Raw genomic sequence first — 8515 nt, 5'->3', positions numbered from 1 at the left:
GAAGAAGGAGGAGGAGAAGGGGAGAGGGGGAGGAGGAAGAGGAGGAGGAGGAGAGGGGGAGAAGGGGGAGGAGGAAGAGAAGGAGGAGGAGGAGGGGAGAGGGGGGAGGAGGAAGAGGAGGAGGAGGGGAGAGGGGGGAGGAGGAAGAAGAGGAGGAGGAGAGGGGGGAGGAGGAAGAAGGAGGAGGAGGGGAGAGGGGGGAGGAGGAAGAGGAGGAGGAGGAGGAGAGGGGGAAGAAGGAGGAGGAGGAGAAGGAGGAGAGGGGGGAGATGGAGGAGGAGGAGGAGGAGGAAATGCAAAAGTAGCCTGGGACAAAACATGGTTCCCGAGGGTACATGCCTGGTGACCTTCTTCTCCAACCATTTCCAGCTGCCTGCAGTGGCCGCCGCCTCTCGCAAACCATTCAGCTCTCAATGGGTTGACCCCCTGATAAAGTCCAAATCTCCATAGTCCAGTCACTTCCCCAGGGCCCCAAATCTGGACATCGTGGAGGACAGGCAGGGAGCACCCAATTTCCAGCCAGGAGTGAACCCTCAGAGGGGCTCCTCCAGCCTTAGTCCCCACCCCTGCGGCCACCAGGTGGCGCCAAGGAGCGCCTTGCTGGAACCCACTCAATCTCACCGTGATTGGCTGAGCAGCAGAACAGGGGCCCCTACAAAGCTCACCATTTCCTCAGTGCTGTCTCCAAGGGCTTTCTCCTTTGGAGCTTAAAGAAAGATTTAAAGCCTAAAGAAACGTTATTGTTTGACTCAGTTTAGTCGCCAATCTGGGAATTCTTTCTTTTTCATTTATTTTATTTCATTTTATTTTTGTACTGGGATTGAACAAAGGGGTGTTCTACCACTGAGCTACATCCCAGTTCTTTTTATTTATTTATTTATTATTTATTTATTTTATTTATTTTTTGCGGTACTAGGGATGGAACCCAGGGGTATTCTACCTCTGAGCTATACCCCCAGCCCTAATTTTTATTCTTTTATTTTGAAACAGGTTCTCACTGAGTTGCAAAGGTGTCTGGTAGTGTAGCCCAGAGGTTGAAGGGTTTCCAGGAACCCCAGTACCACCAAAAAAAAAAAATATCTATCTATCTATCTATCTATCTATATATATAGAGATATATAGATATATATAGATATAGATATAGATATAATGTTGGGGCATAGTTTGGAGGTTGAATGCCCCTGGGTTCCATCCCCAGTACGTGTGTGTGGGGGGGGAATACAAGGCCAGAAATCACGGTGGCTTTGTTTGCTCCGAGTTTTTATTATTTCTAGATTTCTGTTATGGGACCAGCAGAACACTCCCTATGCCTTGATTCTATACACAGGCTTGGAACCTTGGCATGGATTCCATCAGAAGTAAAGGAGACGGGGCCAGATGGGTGGCAGGACTTGGTGAGGAGCTGAGGCTGGGTGCTCGGTTCTGGGCCCGGGAAACGTTTGTTCATCTTAACACTCTGGCACTCAGCCTCCCCGCCCCCGCCTTGCCCAGGGGCCGCGTCTTCATGTGTGTGGGGTTCCCCAGTTCCCTCCTGCTTCTCTTGTGTCCTGACCCCAAACCACAGAGCATCTGTGTCTGTGATCCAGCCAGCTGTGTGTTTTTTCACGTAGGCTTGAGCTCAAGCTGGGGCCTTGAACATTCCCAAGCACTGATAAAGAAAAGTATTTAGGTGTTGCTCAAAACACAGAAACAAACTGGGCGAGGTGGTGCACGCCTGTAATCGCAGTACTTGGGAGACTGAGCCAGGAGCTGAAACTGAGCTACAAGTGAGGACCTCTGCAATTTAATGAGCTCTTGCTTCAAAATAAAAAATAAGAAATATAAATAAAAATAGAATAAATAATAAAAATATAGCTAGGGGTATAGCTCAGAAGTAGAATGCTCCTGGGTTCAATCCTTAGTACAGCAATAAAATAAAATAAAAAATCAGAAACAAACCAGGTGGAGATGAAACGGGGTTTCTTGAGACAAAACCCAGTGTTTCATCGAAGATGAAATGGAGTTTCTTGAGAAGAAACTCAGCATTTCTTTACCGGGTTCTTGTCTGCGGTGAGTGAAGAATGACACCCACAGACCGCAGGAGGGGAGTAAATGGTTTATTGGAAGCAGCAGGGAATAAGGAGAGATGCTGAACACCCCAAAGGGGCTGTCGGAACTCTGGTGTCCAGTAGCTGCCTTCAGGTCACTACCCGAGTTGCCCGAGCCATGTGCCGTCAATTGCCAACAACTTTCTCCCAGGGTCCACGCGATCTGCCAGAAAAGTGCAGGTCACCCCTAAGGGCCCTCGTTGGCCTTGATGTCCAGCAGAGACCTTCAGGTCACTGCCCGAGAGCAGCCCGGGCCAAATGCCTTCATTGCACTCCACCTTCTCTCAAGACTAACGCGACCTGTGAGAGAGAGAGAAGCTCCCCGAAGGGGAGGGGGCCCCCCCGAGAGGGAAAAACCCATTTTGGTGGCTGCGCTAGGGCTTTATTTATGTCTGCATGTCCTCTGTTTGGTGAGTTTGGGATTTTGGGAATTCTGGGAAGCAGCTCTCAGAATTTGCATAGGGTATTTGCAAGTCCTTTGAAGAGTCTCCTTTCAGTAGAGGTGTAAGACTTGCTCCAGTGATGGCTCCTGGGTTTGTTGATTAGTAAACGGATGGTTTTGTGAAGCTTTGGTCCTTCTTATCTCTGAATCTTGGCCCCTCGCCCCTCAGAAAATTAAGTTTTTTCTACTGAGGTCTCTTCCCTATCTGCCTATTTCCTTTCTATCTCCTTAGTGATGCCCGTCATCCTGTAACCTACTACTTGGGAGGCTGAGACAGGAGGATTGTGGTTCGTGGCCAGCCTCAGCTACTACTTAGTGAGACTCTTTGCAATTCAGTGAGACCCTGTTTCAAAATAAAGAATAAAAAATCGAGCTGGGGGTGTAGCTGGGAGGTAGAATGGCCCTGGGTTCCATCCACAGTACCACAAAACAAAACAAAACAAAACTGGGCATAGTGGCACATACCTGCAATCCCAGTACTTAGGAGGCTGAGACCGAAGGATCATAGATTTGAGGACAGCTTCAGCAAGTAGTGAGACTCATCAACTTAGATTCTGTTTCAAAACTAAAAATAAAATTTGGGCTGGGGATGTGGCTTGGAGGTAGAATGACCCTGGGTTCAATCCCTAGTACCTCCCTACCCCCCCAAAAAAGTAAGAAAGGCTGGGAATATAGCTTGGAGGTAGAATGTTCCTGGGTTCAATCCTCAGCACCAAAAACTTTTCCACAAACAAACAAAGAAACCGAAAACCAGCCAACCAACAAACCAACCAACCAACCCTCCTCCCCAAACCACTGAAACAAACGGGCCCTGAGTCCAGCTCCTTAAGCCCTCCCATGACTCCACACCTACCCCTCACTGTGGGCATACCTAGGTAGAATATTTTTCTCTTGCTGTCCAGCATGAGGACATGCCAACCACTCTGTAAATTACCTACTAAGTCCTGAAAACTGACCACCCTGGTGTTCAGTGCCTTTTTTTTTTTTTAAAGACAATTTCCCTGTGTTCCCCCAACTGACCCCAACTCCTGGGCTCACACACTCCGATTCTTCTGTTTCAGCCTCCGGAGCAGCCAGGGCTACAGGCCAGGCTTCTTTCCTTGGATCTCAACAGGCTTGTCTCAGGAAGGATTGAGGCTCTCCCTGTGGGATTCCCCTGTCCCCCCGGCAAAACACCACAGTAGAAATATTCTCTACTGGTGGCCCCGTGGTTTCAGGAATCTACTTATCTATGTCGCTTCCTCTTTGAAGTCAGAGGTCATATCTTTAAGTTTCTTTTTCTTTTCTTTTCTTTCTTTCTTTTTTTTTTTTTTTGCAGTACTGAGGATGAAACTCAGGGGCATTTTACCTCTGAGCTGCACCCCCAGCCCTATTTTTTATTCTATATTTTGAAACAGGGTCTCACTGAATTGCAAAGGGCCTAAGTAGCCGAGGCTGTCCGCGAACCGCGATCCTCCTGTCTTAGCCTCCCAAATGCTGGGATTACAAGCTTGCACTACCACACCTGGCTTTTAAGTATTTTTTATTCCCCCAGTGACCAACACACAACATAGTTTTGGCCTTCAATATGTAAATAAATGCTGGGCATGGTGGCGCAGGCTTGTAATCCCCGCCCTTGGGAGGTGGAGACAGGAGGATCGCGCAGGTTCGAAGCCAGCCTCAACTACTGAGTGAGGTTCTCAGCAACTTAGTGAGACCCTGTTTCCAAATAAAGTATAAAAAAGGTCTGGGAGTATAGCCCGGAGGTAGAAAGCCTCTGCGTTTAAGAGACCCTGTTTTCAAATTTAAGAGTATAAAAATAGGTCTGGGAGTGTAACCCGGAGGTAGAGGGTTTCCAGGAACCCCAGTACCACCAAAAAAATAAAAAAATAAAAAATAAAAAAATTAATATGTGAATAAACGACCATTTGAACCAGTAAGTGAACAGTGACCACATAACGTACATCTTTTGTCTGTGATACTGGACTTCAGCCTTTCTGTTTCTTCTCTGGATGATCGAAGCTGGTGAACCAAGCGCTTCAATACTTCAGAATAAAATGTTCTCCTTAGGGCGTTCTACCTCCGAGCTACACACTCAATCCTATTTTTTATTCTTTTTTTTTTGTGTGTGTGGTTCTGGGGATGGAACCCAGGGGCATTCTATTTCCGAGCTACACGCCTTGCCCTATTTTTTATTCTTTATTTTGAAACAGGGTCTCACTGAGTTGCAGAGGGCCTCACCAAGTAGCTGAGGCTGTCCTCGAATCGCGGTCCTCCTGTCTCAGCCTCCCGAGTGCTGGGATTACAAGTGTGCGCCACCACGCCCGGCTCCTTAGACCTTTATATATGTGAATTTTAATTTTTTCTCTTTAAATTGTTATTGCTTTAGAACAGGCTTACTAGAAAAATTTCAAACACTATAGAAGGGCTTAAGGAGAAAAGCAAAAGCTTGTTTTTCTTCTTAGCATCACCAGGTTGCATCATCTTTATCAGCGTTAAATACGATTTGTGGGAGGCCACTGAATTTCTTTTCCTTGTGGTAGTACAGGGAATTGAACCCAACAGTGTTCTCCCAAGTTACGCTTTCAGCCCTATTTTATTACTTTCGTTTTGAAACAGGGTCTCACTAAGTTGCTGAGGACCTAGGCAAGACTTCAGTACTAGCCTCTATAGACCAAATCAATATGAAGTTGAACAATAGCAGCTGAGCTTTTAGGTAATTGCAGGAGGCTCTGAAACCATGAGCCAAGTAAGCTCTAGCCAGTTCTGACCACTCTGCCCTGTATTCGCATTTCCTATGAACTCCGTTTGACCCCGTGAGGGCTGAAGTCCTGAGAACCCACTGCGGCCCTGGGGCTGCCCATTCAGGAATCAGCTGTTATTTTTGTTGCGTTGGAGTTCGCTCTGTGTCACTTATAATTTTCTAAAACAAGGTACTAATTTTAAGAGCCTAAGGTTTTTCCTCTTTTTTTGTTTTGGGACTGGGGATAGAACTCAGGGGCATTCTACTTCTGAGCTACACCCCCAGCCCTGTTTTTTATTCTTTATTTTGAAACAGGTCTCACTGAGTTGCCGAGGACCTCACTAAGTAGCTGAGGCTGGCCGGGAACCGTGGTCCTCCTGTCTCAGCCTCCCAAGTGCTGGGATGACAAGCCCAGCAGTTTTCCTCTTAATACCAGTAATTGACTTAGAGACTCAAAGGCAGACTGTGCACATCCACTAGCCACTGCTTTATTTTTACTAAATGATCTGATTTGGAGATCTTTCCATATCAATGCATATTTCCTATTTATTTATTTATTTATTTATTTATTTATTTATTTATTTAGTGGTATTGGGGATAGAACCCAGGGGCATTCTACTTCTGAGCTACACCCCCAGCCCTATTTTTTTTTCTTTATTTTTTGAAACAGGGTTTCACTGAGTTGCAAAGGGCCTCACTAAGTAGGAGCTGAGGCTGTCTTCAAACTGCAATCCTCCTGGTCTCAGCTTCCCAAATGCTGAGATTACAAGCGTGTGCCACCAGGCCTGGCTTGCTTATTTATTTATTTATTTATTTATTTATTTATTTATTTATTTCAGTACTGAGGATTGTACTCAGGGGCATTCTATTTCCAATCCACACCTCCAGCTACATTTCACTTTTTTTTTTGGGGGGGGGGTGTAGGATCAAAGCGGGGCCATAACAGGCTTCCTCCATACAGCAAACGCTAGGCCTGAGTTTCAGTTTCCCAGGAAACTAACAGTTTTAGTCAGTTTTGGCCCCTGGGTCAGGATGAAAAACTCCCAACCAACCCCAGGAGGCACGAACCAAAGGGGAGGCACCAAGTGTCCTGTCTGTTGCTTGTAATAACAGCAGCAAAGGTTCCTTTTGGTTTAAAGATAACTCCTTTGTAAATCACAGCTGAGTGACTGAAATGTATAAAACCGCCTTGGAGCAAAGACTCGGGGTCCTCGTCAAGACTCCACTGCGTTGGAGGGACCTGGACCCGAGCTCCAGCTAGTTCCCCAATAACCCCCTTCCTGCCTTTGCAGTATTGTGTGGTGGTCTCTGTCACCCTGGGATCCTGGACTTTGGATATAACAGGGGTAAGCAGGTTTTCTAAATTACTGAGGGTTTCTCCAAGTTGCTGAGGCTGGCCTCAAACCTACGATCCTCCCGTCTCAGCCTTCCAGGTCCTGGGATTCCAGGCAGGCACCCCCACCCCCAGCCGACAAGTCCCTTCTTCAGATTGAAACTGGGGAGTCTGCTGAGACACACGAAGCCTGGACTGACGGGGGCTGAGGCGCAGCAGCCCTGGAAGGGCGCTTTGGTTTCCCGGGGCGCCTCATGTTGTGGGGGGGAAATGTGCGTGGTGTGCATGGGGAGAAGCACTCCCCCCCACCACACAGAAAGACAAACAGAAAAACCGTGGATTCTTGTCCTAAGCTAAGAATAAGTATTCATCGCTTGGACAGCTGCTGAAGATTTAAAGTTTATTAAAAAGATAGAAATACAGAGATAGTTAACAGCCCTGTGCCGGAGCGGGGCACAGGGGGGCAATTGGAATGAAAATGCCAAAGAACTCCAGTTTACTGAGTTTTTATCCTGTCTAAGTCCAGCAGGTCCCGCTGATTTTGGAGATAATGTTACCCCTTATCTCCAGCCCTGGCTCTGCTTCTGTTATCTCTCCAGCCGGATTTATGGCCTAAAGGGGGAGGCATCTCTGTCCCCAGACACAGGCTTTTACCTTTTGTTTTATCCCCCAAAATGTGTGAAGTTGCTCTTAGGAATGCAAAGACACATTTTTCTCCTGGCTCCAGCCTTCCTTCCTGCTAGCTAGCCCTGGCTTTCTTAGTAAAGAAGATATATTATAAAATTGGAAATCTTTCCCAATACTGACACATTAATACATTTTAAACCCTCTTCCCAATACTAGTACACCTCATTTTTCTTTTTCTCATTTCCTGCTGAGCCCCAGAGGTTTCTTTTGGGTCTCATAGCACCTGGTAGAATTTCCCTGGGCTTTTAGTTACCTCTTGCTGGGGAGCCAAAGCAAAAAAGAAGAAAAAAAAAATAGAACAACTTATCACAACTAACAGGAATTACTTGTTTTTCGGCCAACTCCTGGTTGTTAGAACGGTCTCCCATTTCCTGGTTATTTCTTAAAGTTGTATTTTATATTGATCGCCGCGGGGTGTTTGTTAGGGCCTCTCTCTCGGAATGCAGCCTCTCCCTGTGGTTTGGTGGGCGTTGGAGGAGGAGTGGAAAGCAAATGCCCTTCTAGAGCAAGGCAGTTTGAATTTTTTTTTTTTTTTTGTACTGGGGATGGAACCCAGGGGCGTTGGTAGCTACACCAGAGTGTAGCTTGGAGGTAGAATGCCCTAGGTTCAATCCCCAGCAACACACACACACACACACACACACACACACACACACACACACACACAGTTATAGTGGCACATATTTGTAATCCTAGTATTTGGGAGGCTGGGACAGGAGGATCGCAGGTTTGAACCCAGTCTCAGCAATTTATTGAGGCTGTCAGGAACTTAGATCCTTTTTCCAAATTAAAAACAACATAAAGTAGGGCTGGGGGTGTAGCTTGGAGGCAGACTATCCTTGGGTTTAAGCTTCAGCACCACCAGAAAAGAGAGCAAGCTGGAGGGAGGAAGGGAAGAAAGGAGGGAGAAGGAGGGAGAGGAGAGAGAGAGAGAGAGAGAGAGAGAGAGAGAGAGAGAGAGAGAGAGAGGGAGAGGGCTCAAGGGAGAGCCATAGTGGAGGGGTGGAGGGCTCTTCTTTTATAGGAGACTTTGTTGAGGGGTGGGCAAATGGTGAGTGTGTACATGTGTGTATGGATGTGTTGTGTGTGAGCATGTGTGCATGGGTGTGTGTGGGGAGGGTCAGCTCAACTCCTTTGTTCCTGGAGCACAGAGCAGATGGTGTCTGGTTCTTCTTGGAATCTTCAGGCTGTCGGCATCTGGTTGGCAGAGACACTGGGGCTGTACCAAGTGTAATCCCAGCATC

The sequence above is a fragment of the Muscardinus avellanarius genome (genome assembly GCF_963383645.1).
Source record: "Muscardinus avellanarius genome assembly, chromosome: 3".
NCBI lineage: Eukaryota > Metazoa > Chordata > Mammalia > Rodentia > Gliridae > Muscardinus > Muscardinus avellanarius.
The sequence above is the reverse complement of the archived record's forward strand: the minus strand, read 5'-3'. Positions refer to the sequence as shown.